This window comes from Kogia breviceps, chromosome 12 (genome assembly GCF_026419965.1).
Source record: "Kogia breviceps isolate mKogBre1 chromosome 12, mKogBre1 haplotype 1, whole genome shotgun sequence".
NCBI lineage: Eukaryota > Metazoa > Chordata > Mammalia > Artiodactyla > Physeteridae > Kogia > Kogia breviceps.
In genome coordinates, this window is record NC_081321.1 from 11,896,421 (window position 1) to 11,917,274 (window position 20,854).

Genomic DNA, 20,854 nt, shown 5'->3' on the forward strand with positions numbered 1-20,854 from the left:
GTGGCTTCCATGTCCTGGCTATTGTAAGTAGAGCTGCAATGAACATTGTGGTACGTGACTCTTTTTGAATTATGGTTTTCTCAGGGTATATGCCCAGTAATGGGATTGCTGGGTGGTATGGTAGTTCTATTTTTAGTTTTTTAAGGAACCTCCATACTGTTCTCCATAGTGGCTGTATCAATTTACATTCCCACCAACAGTGCAAGAGGATTCTCTTTTCTCCACACCCTCTCCAGCATTTATTGTTTCTAGATTTTTTGATGATGGCCATTCTGGCTGGTGTGAGGTGATATCTCATTGTAGTTTTGATTTGCATTTCTCTAGTGATTAGTGATGTTGAGCATCCTTTCATGTGTTTGTTGGCAATCTGTATATGTTCTATATGTTCTATGGAGAATGCCTATTTAGGTCTTCTGCCCATTTTTGCATTGGGATGTTTGTTTTTTTTTGATATTGAGCTGCATGAGCTGCTTGTAAATTTTGGAGATTAATCCTTTGTTTCTTTGTTAGGAAATATTTTCTCCCATTCTGAGGGTTGTCTTTTCGTCTTGTTTATGTTTTCCTATGCTGTGCAAAAGCTGTTAAGTTTCATTAGGTCCCACTTGTTTATTTTTGGTTTTAGTTCCATTTGTCTAGAAGGTGAGTCAAAAAGGATCTTGTTGTGATTTATGTCATAGAGTGTTCTGCTTATGTTTTCCTCTAAGAGTTTTATAGTGTCTGGCCTTACACTTAGGTCTTTAATCCATTTCGAGTTTATTTTTGTGTATGGTGTTAGGGAGTGTTCTAATTTCATTCTTTTCCATGTAGCTGTCCAGTTATCCCAGCACCACTTACTGAAGAGGCTGTCTTTTCTCCATTGTATATTCTTGCCTCCTTTATCAAAGACAAGGTGAACATATGTGTGTGGGTTTATCTCTGGGCTTTCTATCCTATTCCATTGATCTATATTTCTGTTTTTGTGCCAGTATCATACTGTCTTGATTACTGTAGCTTTGTAGTATAGTCTGAAGTCTGGGAGCCTAATTCCTCAGCTCCTTTTTTCTTTCTCAAGATTGCTTTGGCTTTTTGGGGTCTTTTGTGTTTCCATACAAATTGTGAAATTTTTTGTTCTAGTTCTGTGAAAAATGCCAGTGGTAGTTTGATGGGGATTGCACTGAATCTGTAGATGGCTTTGGGTAGTATAGTCATTTTCCAAATGTTCATTCTTCCAATCCAAGAACATGGTATTTCTCTCCATCTGTTTGTATCATCTTTAATTTCTTCATCAGTGTCTTATAGTTTTCTGCATACAGGTCTTTTGTCTCCTTAGGTAGGTTTATTCCTAGGTATTTTATTCTTTTTGTTTGAATGGTAAATGGGAGTGTTTCCTTAATTTCTCTTTCAGATTTTTCATCATTAGTATATAGGAATGCAAGAGATTTCTGTGCATTAATTTTGTATCCTGCTACTTTACCAAATTCTTTGATTAGTCCTAGTAGTTTTCTGGTAACATCTTTAGGATTCTCTATGTACAGTATCATGTCAGCTGAAAACAGTGACCGCTTTACTTCTTCTTTTCTGATTTGAATTCCTTTTATTTCATTTTCTTCTCTGATTGCTGTGGCTAAAATTTCCAAATCTATGTGAATAATAGTGGTGAGAGTGGACAACCTTGTCTTGTTCCTGATCTTAGAGGAAATGGTTTCAGTTTTTTGCCATTGCGGACAGTGTTGTCTGTGGGTTTGTCATCTATGGCCTTTATTAGGTTGAGGCAAGATCCCTCTATGCCTACTTTCTGGAGGGTTTTTATCATAAGTGGGTGTTGAATTTTGTCAAAAGCTTTTTCTGCATCTATTGAGATGATCGTATGGCTTTTTCTCATTCAATTTGTTAATATGGTATATCATATTGATTGATTTGTGTACATTGAAGAATCCTTGCATTCCTTTGATAAACCCCACTTGATCATGGTATATGATCTTTTTAAAGTGCTGTTGGATTCTGTTTGCTAGTATTTTGTTGAGGATTTTTGCATCTATGTTCATCAGTGATATTGGCCCATAGTTTTCTTTCTTTGTGACACCTTTGTCTGGTTTTGGTATCAGGGTGATGGTGGCCTCGTAGAATGAGTTTGGGAGTGTTCCTCCCTCTGCTATATTTTGGAAGAGTTTAAGAAGGATAGGTGTTAGCTCTTCTCTAAATGTTTGACAGAATTCGCCTGTGAAGCCATCTGGTCCTGGGCTTTGGTTTGTTGGAAGATTTTTCATCAAGGTCTCAATTTCAGTGCTTGTGATTGGTCTGTTTATATTTTCTGTTTTTTCCTGATTCAGTCTCGGAAAATTGTGCTTTTCTAAGAATTTGTCCATTTCTTACAGGTTGTCCATTTTATTGGCATATACTTGCTTGTAGTAATCTCTCATGATCCTTTGTATTTCTGCAGTGTCAATTGTTACTTCTCCTTTTTCATTTCTAATTCTGTTGATTTGAGTCTTCTCCCTTTTTTTCTTGACGAGCTGGCTAATGGTTTATCCATTTGTTTATCTTCTCAAAGAACCATCTTTTATCTTTACTGATCTTTGCTATCATTTCCTTATTTATTTTCATTTTGGATGATCTGTCTATTGGTGAAAGTGGGGTATTAAAGTCCACTGCTATGATTGTGTTACTGTCGATTTCCCCTTTTATGGCTGTTACCATTTGCCTTATGCATTGAGGTGCTCCTGTGTTGGGTGCATAAATATTTACAATTGTTATACCTTCTTCTTGGATTGATCCCTTGATCATTATGTTATGTCCTTCTTTGTCTCTTGTAATAGTCTTTGTTTTAAAGTCTATTTTGTCTGGTGTGAGAATTGCTACTCCCCCTTTCTTTTGATTTCCATTTGCATGGAATATCTTTTTCCATCCCCTCACTGTAAGTCTGTATGTGTCCCTAGGTCTGAGGTGAGTCTCTTGTAGACAACATATATACGGGTTTTGTTTTTGTATCCCTTCAGCCAGTCTATGTCTTTTGGTTGGAGTGTTTAATCCATTTACGTTTAAGTTAATTATTGATATGTATGTTCCTATGACCATTTTCTTAATTGTTTTGGGTTTGTTATTGTAGGTCTTTTCCTTCCCTTGTGTTTCCTGCCTAGAGAAGTTCCTTTAGCATTTGTTGTAAAGCTGGTTTGGTGGTGCTGAATTCTCTTAGCTTTTCCTTGTCTGTAAAGATTTTAATTTCTCTGTTGAATCTGAATGAGATCCTTGCTGGGTAAAGTAATCTTGGTTGTAGGTTTTTCCCTTTCATCACTTTAAATATGTCCTGCCACTCCCTTCTGGCTTGCAGAGTTTCTGCTGAAAGATCAGCTGTTAACCTTATGGGGATTCCCTTGTATGTTATTTGTTGTTTTCCCTTGCTGCTTTTAATATTTTTTTCTTTGTATTTAATTTTTGATAGTTTGATTAATATGTGTCTTGGCGTGTTTCTCCTTGGATTTATCCTGTATGGGACTCTCTGAGCTTCCTCGACTTGATTAACTATTTCCTTTCCCCTATTAGGGAGGTTTCTAACTATAATCACTTCAAATATTTTCTCAGTCCCTTTCTTTTTCTCTTCTTCTTGTGGGACCTCTATAATTCAAACGTTGGTGCGTTTAATGTTGTCCCAGAGGTCTCTGAGACTGTCCTCAATTCTTTTCATTCTTTTTTCTTTATTCTGCTCTGCGGTAGTTATTTCCACTATTTTTTCTTCCAGGTCACCTCTCTGTTCTTCTGCCTCAGTTATTCTGCTATTGATTCCTTCTATAGAATTTTTAATTTCATTTATTGTGTTGTTCGTCATTGTTTGTTTGCTCTTTAGTTCTTTTAGGTACTTGTTAAACATTTCTTGTATTTTCTGCATTGTATTTCCAAGATTTTGGATCATCTTTACTATCATTATTCTGAATTCTTTTTAAGGTAGACTGCCTATTTCCTCTTCATTTGTTTGGTCTGGTGGGTTTTTACCTTGCTCCTTCATCTGCTGTGTGTTTCTCTGTCTTCTCATTTTGCTTAACTTATTGTGTATGGGGTCTCCTTTTTTCAGGCTGCAGGTTCATAGTTTCCATTGTTTTTGTTGTCTGCCCCCAATGGCTAAGGTTGGTTCAGTGGTGTGTAGGCTTCCTGGTGGAGGGGACTAGTGCCTGTGTTCTGGTGGATGAGACTGGATCTTGTCTTTCTGGTGGGCAGGTCCACATCCGGTGGTATGTTTGGGGGTGTCTGTGACCTTATGATTTTAGGCAGCCTCTGTGCTAATGGGTGGGGTTATGTTCCTGTCTTGCTAGTTGTTTGGCATAGGGTGTCCAGCACTGTAGCTTGCTGGTCGTTAAGTGGAGCTTGGTCTTGGCATTGAGATGGAGATCTCTGGGTGATTTTTCTTGTTTGACATTACGTGGAGGTGGGAGGTCTCTGGTGGACCAACGTCCTTAACTCGGCTCTCCCACCTCAGAGGCACAGGCCTGATGCCCGGCTGGAGCACCAAGACACTGTCATCCACACGGGTCCGAATAAAAGGGAGAAAAAAAGAAAGAAAAAATAAAATAAAGTTATTAAAATAAAAAATAATTATTAAAAATCAAAAAAAAATTTTAAGTAATAAAAAGAAAGAAAGAAGGAAGAGAGCAACCCAACCAAATCCATCAATGATAACAAGAGCTAAAAACTATACTAAAAAAACAAAACAGACAGAACCCTAGGACAAATGGTAAAAGCAAAGCTGTACAGACAAAATCATACACAGAAGCATACACATACACACTCACAAAAAGAGAAAAAGGAAAAAAAAAAATATATATCTTTGCTCCCAAAGTCCACCACCTCAATTTGGGATGATTCACTGGCTATTCAAGTATTCCACAGATGCAGGGTACATCAAGTTGATTGTGGCGATTTAATCCTCTGCTCCTGAGGCTCTTGGGAGAGATTTCCCTTTCTCTTCTTTGTTCACACATCTCCCTGGTTCAGCTTTGGATTTGGACCCGCCTCTGCGTGTAGGTCGCCCGAGGGCGTCTGCTCTAAGCTCAGACAGGATGGGGTTAAAGGAGCAGCTGATTCGGGGGCTCTGGCTCACTCAGGCCGGGGTTGGGGGAGGGAGGGGTACGGATGCGGTGCGAGCCTGCGGCGGCAGAGGCCAGCGTGACGTTTCAGCAGCCTGAGGAGCGCCGTGCGTTCTTCCGGTAAAGCTGTCCCTGGATCCCGGGACCCTGGCAGAGGCGGGCTGCACAGGCTCCCGGGAGGGGCGGTGTGGAGAGTAGTAACCTGTGCTCACACACAGGCTTCTTGGTGGTGGCAGCAGCGGCCTTAGCATCTCATGCCCATCTCTGGGGTCCGCACCGATAGCTGCGGCTCGCACCCATCTCTGGAGCTCCTTTAAGCGGCGCGCTTAATCCGCTCTCCTCGCGCACCCTGAACAATGGTCTCTTGCCTCTTCGGCAGCTCCAGACTTTTTCCCGGACTCCCTCCCGGCCAGCCGTGGCGCACTAGCCCCTTCAGGCTGTGTTCACGCCGCCAACCCCAGTCCTCTCTCTGGGATCCGACTGAAGCCCGAGCCTCAGCTCCCAGCCCCGCCCGCCCCGCAGGTGAGCAGACAAGCCTCTCGGGCTGGTGAGTGCCGGTCGGCACCGATCCTCTGCGGGAATCTCTCCGCTTTGCCTTCCGCACCCCTGTTACTGCGCTCTCCTCCGCGGCTCCGAAGCTTCCCCCTCCGCCACCCGCAGTCTTCACCCGCGAAGGGGCTTCTAGTGTGTGGAAACCTTTCCTCCTTCACAGCTCCCTCCCACTGGTGCAGGCCCCGTCTCTATTCTTTGTCTCTGTTTTTTCTTTTGCCCTACCCAGGTACGTGGGGGAGTTTCTTGCCCTTTGGGAGGTGTGAGTTTTTCTGCCAGTGTTCAATAGGTGTTCTGTAGGAGTCGTTCCACATGTAGATGTATTTCTGATGTATTTGTGGGGAGGAAGGTGATCTCCACTTCTTCCTCTTCCGCCATCTTGAAGTTCCTCTCCATGTTTAAGTTTTGATGGTTGATGGAAAGGTTAAGTAAGGAAGGTTGGAGAATGGTCTACAGGGCAAGTGTGTCGAGACCTGCAATGAGTGTTGTGGAAAGCAAGAGAATGGACCAAGTCTGATAAAGCCTCAAAGCTAGATGCATCTACTCACAACTTGTTTGAGTCTGGCTGCTCCTGAGTGGAGAAATTCACAGAGCAAATAGAACATTGTATGTTCCAAATATTCCATGGTAGGAATTCCCTTGTCCTTGATCTGCTTATCTTGTCTTCTACCTTTAGCTGTCCTATTCAGATAAGAATATGAATGTTTAGTTTTTTTTTTTTTTTTTTTAAGGTGAACAGATTTTTAAAAATCATTAAAAAATTTTTTTTGCCTGCGTTGGGTCTTCCTTGCTGTGCACTGGCTTTCTCTAGTTCTGGCGAGCAGGGGCTACTCTTCGTTGTGGTGCGTGGGCTTCTCATTGCGGTGGCTTCTCTTGTTGTGGAGCACGGGACGTGGGCTCAGTAGTCGTGGCTCGCGGGCTCTAGAGCGCAGGCTCAGTAGTTGTGGCGCACAGGCTTAGTTGCTCTGCAGCATGTGGATCTTCCCCGACCAGGGCTCGAACCCATGTCGCCTGAATTGGCTGGCAGATTCTTAACCAGTGTGCTACCAGAGAAGTCCCTGAATGTTGAGTTTTAAATGGTTTTAAAAGTTGACATGTGATGGGAAGAAAAAAAAAAACAAGCATAGTAATTAAACTGCATTCTAGGAGAACAATATCATATGCTTTTTTTTTTTTTGGCCAAATTTTCATCTCACACCAGAACAATACCAACAACTTTCAATAATATTATTCTAGGGAGGTTAAAAGACACCTATGTTCTTTCCTCACTGAAAGATTTCAGTTTCAAAATTGCACTAACTGGTCGATGAGACCTCTTGACCCCTCAAACTTTTTCATTTCCTTTGTACTGGAAGGAAGACTCCGTTCAATATTCATGTACTACGCACACTCTGAGGCCAAACGGAGTCACCCATGTAAATGGACCAAGTCAAAGTGTCTATTATGTTCAGATATTTTGGGGAAGAGTTAATGTCATCGTGTACTTTGGTTTGATGTGATAGATAATTCTGAGCAGTGAACTATGAGCCAGGTATCCGAAAATAAGATTATTTGGGGAGATGCACTTGCCAATTGAACTCTAAATACAAGTTTGCAGGCTACCAAATATCCCTTTTGCAGTAATTTAAAATTGTTGAAAACAGAAATCTTTGAAGAGCTTTTGAGTTAACGAGTTTATGTCAAATCATAAGATATCATTGTAGTGATAATTCAGTTGTTAACAACCAGCGTGGCCACTGGATGTCCCCACTCTTCCTCAAATGCAGCTGAGGCATCACTTAACTGGCAGTTATAAAAACAATGCATTTTGCAGAGAACCTTTAGAAAGATCCTGCACGAGTTCTGGTGTGCTTAACAGTATCGCTTGCCCCTGGCAACAACAGGATGGACTAGAAATGGGTGACTTAGAGACTGAGGTCAGTGGAAGGGATTCTTGGGGTCATGTCACTCTGTGTCATTGCATATTTACTTCTGTAATACTCTCCAATGACTAGTTTTTCTAAAAAGCTCCGAAAAGGAAATAAGTCTGAGGATACGGCTGTTATAATTCCTGCAGGCGAAACAAGTATGTGTTGGGAAGGGTAAGAATATAGGAACACGTCAACCTTGCAAAACACGTGAAGACCTTCCTCAAAGGAGTGAAGAATATAAAGTATATGGGATTCTTTAACAAGGTAGAGGCTCTGAATTTTGATCACTCATTTACTCTCAGCAGTTGTACCAAACCAGGTAATAGCTGTAGGACAGCTGACCTGACATTGAACTGAGAGTTAGGAGATCAGAATTTGAATCATATTTCTATTACTTACTTTCTCTGTGACATTGGGCACATATGGTTTGTTTTTCTAAACCTCAGGCTCTTGTTTGCAAGATGGGCGTAATAGTCCTGTCCTCAGATTTGTTGAGAAGCTCAAGTGATATTTTATATATATGAAAGAGCTGAGGACACAGTGTTAGAGAATACATGTCAAATATATTAGGAATTTGGAAGGCAATTAAAAGTTTAAAAAGATTTAAAATCTTCTAGAGATCTTTGGCCTAGTTAAAATGGAAAATAGAAGGATTTAGTTTTACTTACAATATATTTTATTGTCTACTCAGAGTTCATGAAAATTTATTTAACCACATCAGCTCTCCCTTTGCAATTATCAGGGACGGAGAACCAGGCACAGCTCCTGAAAGCTTCAGCTAAAAAAAAAAAGCCTTGGAAAGTAGAGCCCTCTTAAAAGAAAAGTGCTACAGGTACTTAATTAATTCTTAGGATTTTATAGAGGGAAGGGGAGTGCTAATGAAATGGGTTTCTTTACTCATGAGAAGCTGAAACAGAATACTGTACAAAGTTGAGGAAAAGTGACTTTGCACCATCAACCCCATGGCTGTGTAGAAATCAAATGGAGGACAAAGTGCCATAGGAGTTACGTCTTTGGTTCTAAAACCAGTCTGAAACATTCAGAGAATATGAAAACCTGAGAATTCTCCTCTCTGAACAGGTTCCATCAAACTTCCCAATGAAGTCTCGTTTCTCTTATTCCATTCTACCACAAGACTATTTTATTTTCACTTAGGGAAAACAATAAAACTTGCATGTAACTAAAGAGCAGTCCCAGCACATGGTTCCTGCTGGGAAAATGATACTGGTGCTTAGCTACTGGGAGAGGGCGCATGCGCACTTCCAAGCACTGATAGCAGGCGAGTAGTGTTTCTCAAAGGAGGAAGCCGACCCCTTTTTTGGTTATGTGTTCTCTACAATAGCACCAATGTTTCTATGTAGTTTGTTTTATTTTTAGTATTATCATTTTATTTTTTTAATATGTAAGGAAGTTATTTTAATTTTATTTTATTTATTTATTTTTTTTTTGCGGTATGCGGGCCTCTCACTGTTGTGGCCTCTCCCATTGCGGAGCACAGGCTCCGGACGCGCAGGCCTAGTGGCCATGGCTCACGGGCTTAGCTGCTCCGCGGCATGTGGGATCTTCCCGGACCAGGGCACGAACCCGTGTCTCCTGCATCGGCAGGCGGATTCTCAACCGCTGCGCCACCAGGGAAGCCCCTAATTTTATTTTTTTAATTTAATTTTTATTTTATATTGGGGTATAGTTGGTTTACAATGTTGTGTTAGTTTCAGATGTACAGCAAAGTGATTCAGTTATGCATATACATGTATCTATTCTTTTTCAGAGTCTTTTCACAAATAGGTTATTACAGAATATTGAGTAGAGTTCCCTGTGCTATACAGTAGGTCCTTGTTGATTATCTATTTTATATATAGCAATGTGGATATGTTAATCCCAAACTCCTAATTTATCCCTCCCCACCCCGACCTTTCCCCTTTGTAGTTTAGAAACAAATCAGGTAGTATTTCTGTCATTGGAGTTAGTTCAGAGACACTGATGTGAATGACTAAGCTTCAAAGGCTTTTATGAGCTTTGTCTTGGTTGAGAGTGATTCTAAACTGCCGAGAGTTTTGATGGTTCAGGAGTTGTGTCGATGAAGAAGTCATCTAATCAGGGTCCATGGCCAAGGCACAACTCTTGTCAATTGGCCTCAACTAGCCCACTGAAAGCCATATTTTGTAAAAATAAATCCCCCTACATTGTGACCATGCAAGATGCTGCATGCAGCAAATTACAGGTTGTGTTATCTTTAAGATCTCTGGACCTAAGACGAAGATATAAGTTAAGCAAGAATTGGAGTATCACTGCTGTTTTCCTTTTATGGAAACTAATACTGTATCTTCATTATAAGTTAGGTATTTTTACTCATTCCAGAAATGCCAATTGAGAAAAAAATGCTCAATTTGAAGCAAAATAATGCCCTTGAGATTAGTTTTCCAGTTTTGATAATAAGCTTGACTTTATCTATCCAGACTGTTTCCCCACGTGCCCACGTTGTCTAGCTGTTTGTACTTCGGAAGAACACTAAATAAATAAGGAAAGGGTAGGAGTAAAACTGCCAAGCAAAGTTGGCTCTTCTGAGAATTGAACTGCAGTGTAATTAGCTCTAACTAGCTGAGCTAACCAATCACAGGAGTCTAAATGGAGCTCAGCCTTTGTGTGTATCAGACTCCTCTAAGGAGCTTGCTTAGAGCACAGTGTTGTGCTCTAACGCAATTTTCATTTTAATTGCGATTTCAATTCAATGGATCTATGGTAGGACCCAAGAATCTGCCATTTTAATAAGTACTATTGGTGGTTCATCCTCAGATGGTTCTTGGGCCAGACTTTGAGAACCTATGGTAAATGATACCCGAATCATTTGAATTCACTGGAGACTAGTCAGGATGCTGTGAGGAAGCAAAGCTTTACTTTCTTTTTAGGGGAAGAGAGGTGTTAAGAGGCAGAGAAACTGAAGGGGGAAAGGGGACAAAGAGGAAATGAAGTTGGCCAGGGGTCTGTAGTATTGACTGCCACAGCTGTACATCCTGGGAAATGTATGAAGACCTTTTCTCACCATTAGATAACTACTACCCATTGTCCACTTAGGGCTGTGGACCGCACGTAGTTTGGAGGGTAGTGGGCCCAAGAGCGTGGGCTCTGGGACCAGCCTAAGGTTGACTTTTGGTTCTGCCAATTCTTAGCTGTGTGACTTTGGGAAAGTTACTTAATCTCTAAGTGCCTCTGTTTCCTCATCGTTAAAATGGGAATAATAATACTACTTATGCCTTAGAGTTGTTGTGAGGATGACATGAGCAAATACAAGTAAAAGTACTCCGAAAATGCCTGGCCCTTAGTAAGTTATTGGTAAAAGTTAGCTACTACTACTCTTACTTCTAATTCCATGCTTGTCTGGGAAGGAAAAGGGGATACAAGTGAAGTTGGGAAATAAAGCAATAGGATGGGGTCACTCAGAATAGAAGGAAAAATGTAGAGCTTGTGAGGCCTTAAGTTGTTCCAAGCCTTTTGTGACTAGACTTTATTTTAAGATAAGATATCTCTATCTTGTAAAACTTGTCTGTCTTTGAACTTCTACATTTTCAGTAGTTTCTTTTTATTTTCATTTTGCTTGGCTTCTTGGGAAAGTCCTGTATGAAAAATTCCAGTGTTGATATAAAGGAATGAATGCCCTAGAGCATGAAATTTTCAACTTGAGGGAGTTTTTGTAGTAAAAATTTGACCATATGTACTTAAGTGTATTTATGGATATAAGGTAAAAAAAAATTCCCCACTGAATTCTGTGAGAGTACCAAGACACCAAAAAGGTTAACAATCATCCTCTGAGAGCCAGCTTACCTGTGGCCTCTTCCTGACCCCACTTTCTATGCCCCTAGATGAGTGGTTTTCAATCAAGGGCAGTTTTGCCCCCTTCTCTGGGGGCATTTGGCAATGTCTTGAGATATATTTGGTTGTCACAACTAGTGGGTCCTACTGGCATCCAGTGGGCAGAGGCCAGGGATGCTGCAAAATATCCTACAGTGTTTGGGGTAGCCACTTAAAACAAAGGATTGTCTAGCCTAACATGTCAATAGTGTTGAGGTTGAGAAACCCTGCTCTAGGCGTAATTTCAGCAGAAGCCGGCTGGGACTGACGGCAGATCTGATGAGGCTGGGCGCTTAGTGAGGTGTGGCAGAGCTGGGCGCAGGGCACCACTCCTTTCCTTCTGCGCTGTTCCTTTAGCAATAGCATGGGCTTCCTTTTAGTGTTATGCCACATGCCAGTGGCAACTAATCTTTGTTTATGTCCAGAGATATTCCTACCAACACTCTTCCTGGGTCTTCAAGACTTGGTACTTTGGGGGTACACTTCCACCATGTCGAATCTTAGTACTTACCCTACTCATAGGTCAGGTGTTAGGCTCGCTTAGAATTTGGATATTTGATTGGGAAGCAGGCAAATTTGAATTTCTTTTTCCGTTGCATAGCCTTTATCAGGGGAGACATTTCCTCACTTGGGTAATGGAGTCCCTATAATAATGAGCATTAATTGAGATCCAGGTAGGCAGCTTTACTAGAAAGGCTGACAACTAAATCACTCATAGTGATGACCTAGGAGACTAGTCTTTCAGGTCCTCGTTTATTCACATGAATGAAAAAGAGGGAGGCACACCTGAGTGAGATTATTAAGTTAGTTTTCAGGAAGCATATTCAGTACAAGCAATCAGCAAACTCTTTGGGCTAAATGCTGTGAACGAAATACACACACACACACACACACACACACACACTCACACTCACACACACTACTCTCAAGGAGAATCTGATCTCTATGTAATTATGGACAGAGATCAGAGAGTTAGTAAGATTATTCTTTGAATAATATATATGTTCTGTCTAGTGGCCTGGGGACAAGATCACCTGTGTCCCAGTTGTGTTCCTAGAGTGTCTTTGTGTGACTCTTAACTTTTCTTCAGTATCTCCATCATTAAAATTACCTAAACCTTTATTGTTTTCTGTTCTGTGAAAAGTCTTCTGTACCTTTGGAGAGCTATGTTTGGAGGTGAGGCCAACATCAGAGCTGTGAAATTTAAAGAGATGTGAGTTCATTAGCTTTCTAGAGTTATGTCCTAATTTTCTGGGCAAATAGAGTGGGTGTGTGAGAGAGAAGATCATTTCGACAAGAACATGCCTTTAAATGAGTCACAGATGAGGAAAAAAAAATCATTGTAAAACTGGAAGAGCCAGGGTAGCTGCTATGGAAAATAAGATGGAAAATGAGATGTAAGACTTTGGCTTTGTCATATAGACCTCAGGAATAGATGCCAATCAAAGTTCACAGGACTTTGACAGTTTCTCTCTAATCTTTCTCATGAGAGTACAGAGTAAGAAGTGGTCTGGTTTATATGAGGGCAAATTTTCCATAATCCAGGACAAATGTGGCAGATGCCAAAGATTTTAAAGTGTCAGTAATCTTTTCCCTGTTGTTCTTGTGATTTTTTCCATGAGGAAATAAAACAAAGAATTATCTGGATTCTAGTTCCAGCTTTGTCGCTCACTAGCTGAAAAAAAAGTTTTCCTCAAATGCCAAAAAGAAGGAACTATACTAGATGACATCAAAATTCCCATTCAGAGCTAAGTTCCTATAAAACCTGTCTCTGTGATGTGTCAAGAGCACTGCATTCAATTTCAAACAACTCTCTATTACAGAAGTTTCTATGAGAAACAGTAATATTTCTGTAAGCTTTACCTCCAGAACTCCCCAATTCTGAACAAGATCTCAAGCTCGGACCTTATCCTGACCAAATTCATCCTCAGAATTAATTTACTGCTAGTGAGTTCCAAGCTTGAGTTTAAGCTGCTGTCACCCCAGACAGTTGGACACATTCACTCCTTTTGACAAAACCAAGACAGTGAGGTCACCCACCAGGAGCCTGTTTGCACAAGGGACCTGTCAGCATTATGTATTCTCTGTGCAGGAAAGAAATTCTTGGAGAAGAGAGTTCCAGGTACCCAAGCTTGCTGAAACAAAACCCTTGAAAGGTTTTGAATTTGAATACATAATGGTGTCCATTATTTCTGTTTTGCTGTTTCCACTAATACCGCGACAAGACCTAAAAGTGCCTGGCTACTCTGCTTTGGTATTTGTGTGACAGAGTGGAGCACAAAATGGGCAAACCCTTTGGCAGGGGAAAAAAATGTGGCTTCAGCAAACTGAGGGCTTCAGCATATCGAATCCCAAAGCCTCTATCAGAGTTACAATGTCAGGAGCTGTCAAGATACCTAGGGGCTCTGACAAGGGTACCTGGCAGTGTTAGCACCTGGGGGGTCTTGGAAGTACCGGAAAGCAGAACCCTGATGGTTGGTGGCGGCACTGTGAGGACACGCTGCAGCTGTGCCAGTGAGATCCTCCTGAGTGACTCTCTAGGGAGTATATGTGCGGAGAGAGGTGTGACACAGCAGTGGGTACATACTCCATATGGGGTGGAGAAGCCTCTTCCATGAGAACTTGCGAGGCCCCCCGGGGCGAGATTTTGAGTAGGGCAGAAGCTCCAACAGTCACAGGTCCAAGGGGGAATCACACAAACATAGTGTGTAACTGTACAACTGTGTATAAGCGTGACCCTGTTTTCACTCTTCATCCTCTACCTCTGACAGCACCCTCAGCCCCCAGTCTCCTCCCTCTGACCAGCCCCTCCCCACAACTGGTGTCTTAAAACCCACTCAGTCAGAAGTGAAGTATCATGAGGAGGTCTGAATAGAACAGAGCTGCTGAAACAGCTGCAGTGCTGGGTACTGCTGCAGTGTTTGGAAGCAGTTCTCATATAAAAGTTAGGAATACAAATGATTTGGGGGGTTCCGGAATACCTTGATGGTAAATTTGGGATGATAATGGGGAAATGCAGGGAAAATGCTAAAAGAATTATCCAAAGAGACTCTCCTGGAACAGAACTTGTACACGTACCGTAACTCCTTGGAAAACAGCTACAGCATAAGGTGTGCTGTACGACCTTACCTGCTGGTCCTAGCTTGGAAGAGAAAAGTAATCAACCTAGGTTCTGTGACCTTTCCAGCTCCAAAATCATTGCTTAATTGCACTAAGCTTCCTACTCTGACATCCTAGATCGTGGAAATGGTCTCTGACTTTTATTTTAGTTTTGCTTCCTGGCATCCATTTACCCTACTTTGGGAGACTGTACCCCAGTTTTCCTCTGAAGACCACTCTACTCCTGATGTTCTATCCATGTGCTTCATTCCTAGGAAGTCATCTCCATGTCCAGCTTCAGAGACAGGCAATAGGATACAGCCCTGGGTATCTGGAGAAGGATATTGCTCTGGTCACAATGATTGGTTCAAAAATGGGCACCTGCTCCTTTGGAATCTATGAGATGTACTGAGACAATAGCTAGGATTTTTGAGAAAGAACTCTACCTAGCTTGTTTTCTGCAGCCATCAGATAACCATGAAATAAGACCCTGGCTGAGAATAAAGCTGACATGGAGGCGAGTAGAGACAGATAACAGAAAAAGAGACACTGAGTTCGGATGCTGTCATGAGCTTTCCATAACATCATATCCAGGGACCAGGACTGGTTTCATGGGTGTATGTCCTGTGTGGTTGCACAGGGTCTCGTGTTCAGAAGGGCCCTGTGCTGCGATTAATGCTCAGCTGTTGCTGTTCTCAGACATCTTAACATTTTATTTTTGAACTTGCGTTTTGTAAAGGAAGTCTAATGGGACAATGGGTCATGCAGGTGAGCAGAGTAGTATAGGTAACGTGTGTCTGCCACTCCCTGCTACCCCGTTTGCACAGAGCATTCACGATGACCCAGAAACACAGAATTCCAATGAACCCCGCCATGTGTGGAGGTTCACTGGGACTCCAAGTGAGTACAAGGTGAGCCTGTCAGGTCTCTGGCAGGGGAAGCGGGATGCTGACACTCCTGAGAAGCCATGCTTTCCCTTTGAATCAGAACTTGCTTCAAATGCAGAAAACAGGCAACTGCATTGCAAGAAACACAAATGAACAAAGAACCCTGGCAGATCCTCTCTTTTTTGAGCGCTACTTCCCTGTATGAGTCAACCATTTATGCTGAAAATGATGACATAGAAGGAAAAGGAAAGAAAGGACAACCTTCAGTTCCTTTTCCTTTCTGTCCTTCCACACTCATCAATAAATACATAGAGGAAAGAGAGTGTCGGTAGAATGTGTGTGTATCAAGAAGTAAAGTAAAAACAATTGAGTTAGTTTCTGTAGGATTTCTACTCTTCTGATAACAATGGTCTACATATGCATCTAAGGGGTATGAAAGATGAATTGTGCAATTTGGGTGATTCTGCATGTGAATTAAGTGCTCTTATATTTGCGTTTGAAACTGCCATTGTACAATAGAGAGATAAATGGTAAAATTCATGCTAATAATTTAAAGTTTCAATTTTCCTTTGCTCGGAATCACCTAAAATAGCAAAACCAAACAAACAATCAAAACCAAAAACCCCCAAATAACAAATCACCAGAAGTCAAAGAAAGACAAAGGAAGAAGGGGGAAAAGCCTAACGTTTTAGTATCTTTAGTGGCATTTTTTTCCTGCTTTTTAAACCAGGGTACCACATTTTCATTTTTCACCAGGCCCCTGCAAAGGCTACTATAATAAAACACCAGACTGGGTGGCTCAAACTATAGAAATGTATTTTCTCATAGTTCTGGAGGCTACGGATCCAAGATGAAGGTGCTGTCAAGGTCGGTTTCCTCTGAGGCCTCTCTCCATGGCTTGCAGACAGCCACCCTTTACACCTAAAGGAACTAGAGAAAGAAGAACAAACAAAACCCAAAGTTAGCAGAAGGAAAGAAATCATAAAGATCAGAGCAGAAATAAATGAAATAGAAACAAAGAAAGCAATAGAAAAGATCAATAAAACTAAAAGCTGGTTCTTTGAGAAGATAAACAAAATTGATAAACCATTAGACAGACTCATCAAGAAAAAAAGGGAGAGGACTCAAATCAATAAAATTAGAAATGAAAAAGGTGAAGTTACAACAGACACCGCAGAAATACAAAGCATCCTAAGAGACTACTACAAGCAAATCTATGCCAATAAAATGGACAACCTGGAAGAAATGGAAAATTCTTAGAAAGGTATAACCTCCCAAGACTGAACCAGGAAGAAATAGAAAATATGAACAGACCAATCACAATTAATGAAATTGAAACTGATTAAAAATCTTCCAAGAAACAAAAGTCCAGGACCAGGTGGCTTCACAGGTGAATTCTATCAAACATTTAGAGAAGAGCTAATACCCATCCTTCTCAAACTCTTCCAAAAAACTGCAGAGGAAGGACCACTCCCAAACTCATTCTATGAGGCCACCATCACCCTAATACCAAAACCAGACAAAGATACTACAAAAAAAGAAAATTACAGACCAATATCACAGATGAATATAGATGCAAAAACCCTCAACAAAATGCTAGCAAACAGAATTCAACAACACATTAAAAGGATCATACACCATGATCAAGTGGGATTTATCCCAGGAATGCAAGGATTCTTCAATATATGCAAATCAGTCAATGTGATACACCATATTAACAAACTGAAGAATAAAACCATATGATCACCTCAATAGATGCAGAAAAATCTTTTGACAAAATTCAACACCCATTTATGATAAAAACTCTCCAGAAAGTAGACATCGAGGGAACCTACCTCAACATAATAAAGGCCATATATGACAAACCCACAGCAAACTTCATTCTCAATGGTGAAAAACTGAAAGCATTTTCTCTAAGATCAGTAAAAAGACAAAGATGTCCACTCTCACCACTATTATTCAACATAGTTTTGGAAGTCCTAGCCATGGCAATCAGAGAAGAAAAAGAAATAAAAGGAATACAGATTGGAAAAGAAGAAGGAAAACTCATTGTTTGCAGGTGACATGATACTATACATAGAGAATCCTAAAGATGCCACCAGAAAACTACTAGAGCTAATCAATGAATTTGGTAAAGTTGCAGGATACAAAATTAATGAACAGAAATCTCTTGCATTCCTATACACTAATGATGAATAACCTTAAAGAGATATTAAGGAAACACTCCCATTTACCATGGCAACAAAAAGAGTAAAATACCGAGGAATAAACCTACCTAGGGAGACAAAAGACCTGTGTGCAGAAAACTATAAGACACTGATGAAAGAAACTAAAGATGATACCAACAGATGGAGAGATATACCATGTTCTTGGATTGGAAGAATCAATATTGTGAAAATGAATATACTACCCAAAGCAATCTACAGATTCAGTGCAATCCCTATCAAATTATCAATGGCATATTTTATGGAACTAGAACAAAAAATCTTAAAATTTGTATGGAGACACAAAAGACCCCGAATAGCCAAAGCAATCTTGAGGGAAAAAAATGGAGCTGGAGGAATCAGACTCCCTGACTTCAGGCTATACTACAAAGCTACAGTAATCAAGACAATATTGTACTGGCACAAAAACAGAAACATAGATCATGGAACAAGATAGAAAGCCCAGGGGTAAACCCACGCACATATGGTCAACTAATCTATGACAAATGAGGCAAGGATATACAATGGAGAAAAGACAGTCTCTTCAATACGTGGCGCTGGGAAAACTGGACAGCTACATGTAAAAGAATGAAATTAGAACACTCCTTAACACCATACACAAAAATAAACTCAAAATGGTTGAGAGACCTAAATGTAAGACTGGACACCATAAAACTGTTAGAGGAAAACATAGGTAGAACATTCTATGATATAAATCACAGCAAGATCTTTTTTGATCCACCTCCTAGAATAATGGAAATAAAAACAAAAAATAAACAAATGGGACCTAATGAAACTTCAAAGCTTTTGCACAGCAAAGGAAACCATAAACAAGACGAAAAGACAACCCTCAGAATGGGAGAAAATATTTGCAAATGAAGCAACGGACAAAGGATTAATCTCCAAAATATATAAACAGCTCATGAAGCTCAATATTAAAAAAACAGACAACCCAATCCAAAAATGGGCAGAAGACCTAAATAGACATTTCTCCATAGAACATATACAGATGTCCAAGAAGCACATGGAAAGCTGCTCAACATCACTAACTATTAGAGAAATGCAAATCAAAACTACAATGATGTATCACCCCACTCCAGTTAGAATGGGCATCATGAGAAAATCTACAAACAACAAATGCTGGAGTGGGTGTGGAAAAAAGGGAACCCTCTTGCACTGTTGGTGGGAATGTAAATTTATACAGCCACTATGGAGAACAGTATGGAGGTTCCTTAAACAACTAAAAATAGAATTACCATATGATCCAGCAATCCCACTACTGGGCATATACCCTGAGAAAACCATAATTCAAAAAAAAAACCATAATAAAAAAAATAATTTCATGTACCCCAATGTTCATTGCAATGCTATTTACAATAGCCAGGTCATGGAAGCAACCTAAATGCCCTTTGACAGACGAATGGGTAAAGAAGATGTAGCACATATATATAACGGAATATTACTCAGCCATAAAAAGGAACGAAATTGGGTTATTTGTTGAGACATGGATGGATCTAGAGACTGTCATACAGAGTGAAGTAAGTCAGACAGAGAAAAACAAATATCATATATTAATGCATATATGTGGAACCTAGCAAAATTGTACAGATGAACTGGTTTTCAGGGCAGAAATAGAGACACAGATGTAGAGAACAAACGTATGGACACCAAGGGGGGAAAGCGGTGGGTGGTGGGGGGTGGTGGGGTGGTGAATTGGGAGATTGGGATTGACATGTATACACTGATGTGTATAAAATGCATGACTCATAAGAACCTGCTGCATTAAAAAATAAGTAAAATAAAATTTAAAAAAATAAAAAAAGAAAGGCATAAAGTTGCAAGATGGGAATGAAAAATGAGATTTCGAGTAATGCTTGTAAAAATGCAAAGATACCTGTGTGAGAGGCAGCGGAGGAAGTGTGACCCAGACTCTCTCAAGCTCCCTTCTCTTCTTATGTGACAGCACTGATGCCATGGCCCTCTTGAGAAAGCCCTTTCTAAAGTGTGGAGAAATATATGGCATGTGGAGCTTCAGACAGTGACAGAGAACATGCAATTTCAGGAGAAATGACCGTTCAGTCAAAGTTGAGATTTTCGTCACTGCCCTAAATACCTAGGACTTTAATATAATGTGCCTTTGGGACTTCCCTGGAGGTCCAGTGGTTAAGGTTTCGCCTTACAATGCAGCGGGTGCAGGTTCTATCCCTGGTCGGGAAGCTAAGATCCCACATGCCTTGCGGCCAAAAAATCAAAACATAAGACAGAAGCAAAATTGTAACAAATTCAATGAACACGTCAAATAATAGTAATAATAAAATAACGTGGCTGCTTTATTGGGTTGGTTCTTGTTTTCCACAAATATACTAATACATTCAAATGAATGTTTTCATTCGAAATAGTCACCCGATAGTACATGTATTACAATACAGTAGCCATTGCTCAAAGCATCTTTGCCATTGCTTATTTTTGCGTATATTGAGAGCTAATAAACATATGTCTGTTGAATTTTGGAAACTGCCAGAAGCCTGCAAGTGCCATGTTTGGTAAATAAAACCTTGATTTAAGTGGATCATTTTTTTCTCTTTCTTTCTTTTACAATTGATAATCAAACATGGAGAGTAAATATAAACTAATGGATTTGATTTTCTTGTATGGTTTATAAAATGATGCTGAAGGCTTAAGAAAGAGTTGAACAGTGACAACACCATAAATAGAACCTTCCAAGGTGGCTATTCTGAAGGGTACAGCGTTCAAGTACATTTGGTTATGTTTGTAAACACACACTCTCACACACACACAGCTTGTGTACAGGTGGCAGTGTTTTCAAGTGTCTTGGTTGTGTAGAAAATAAAACTTTATTTTATATAATTCAACTAAATATGTATTCAAAGACACTATTACTCTCTGGTTATAAACAACACAATCTAAGTCAGTTCTGAGTTTTCCCTATTTCTGGTTTAAACTCCATTAAGTCATAGTTTCTCCTTTTTCATGGGTCTAATCTAAGTTCATAGCACAGTCTCATAGCAATAGTGATGAGACAGTACCTACTCCTTGGTCTTCACCTGTCCTGCACTTGTCTCTCCTGAGATAGACAATTCTCCCATTTGGACCTCCGTGCTGCTTTGTGCTTCTGTGACCCCCTCATCATGACCGCAAAGCGCATTTGGGGATACTTGTTTGCTCTCTGTCTCCTTTCTTTCAGAGCTATAACTTCTGTATTGTGAAAGTTGGGGAAGAGGGGGTGCTGGAGACTTGCAGATATCTTAGGCCCTCTGCCCCAGACATCCCATGAAGCCATTCAT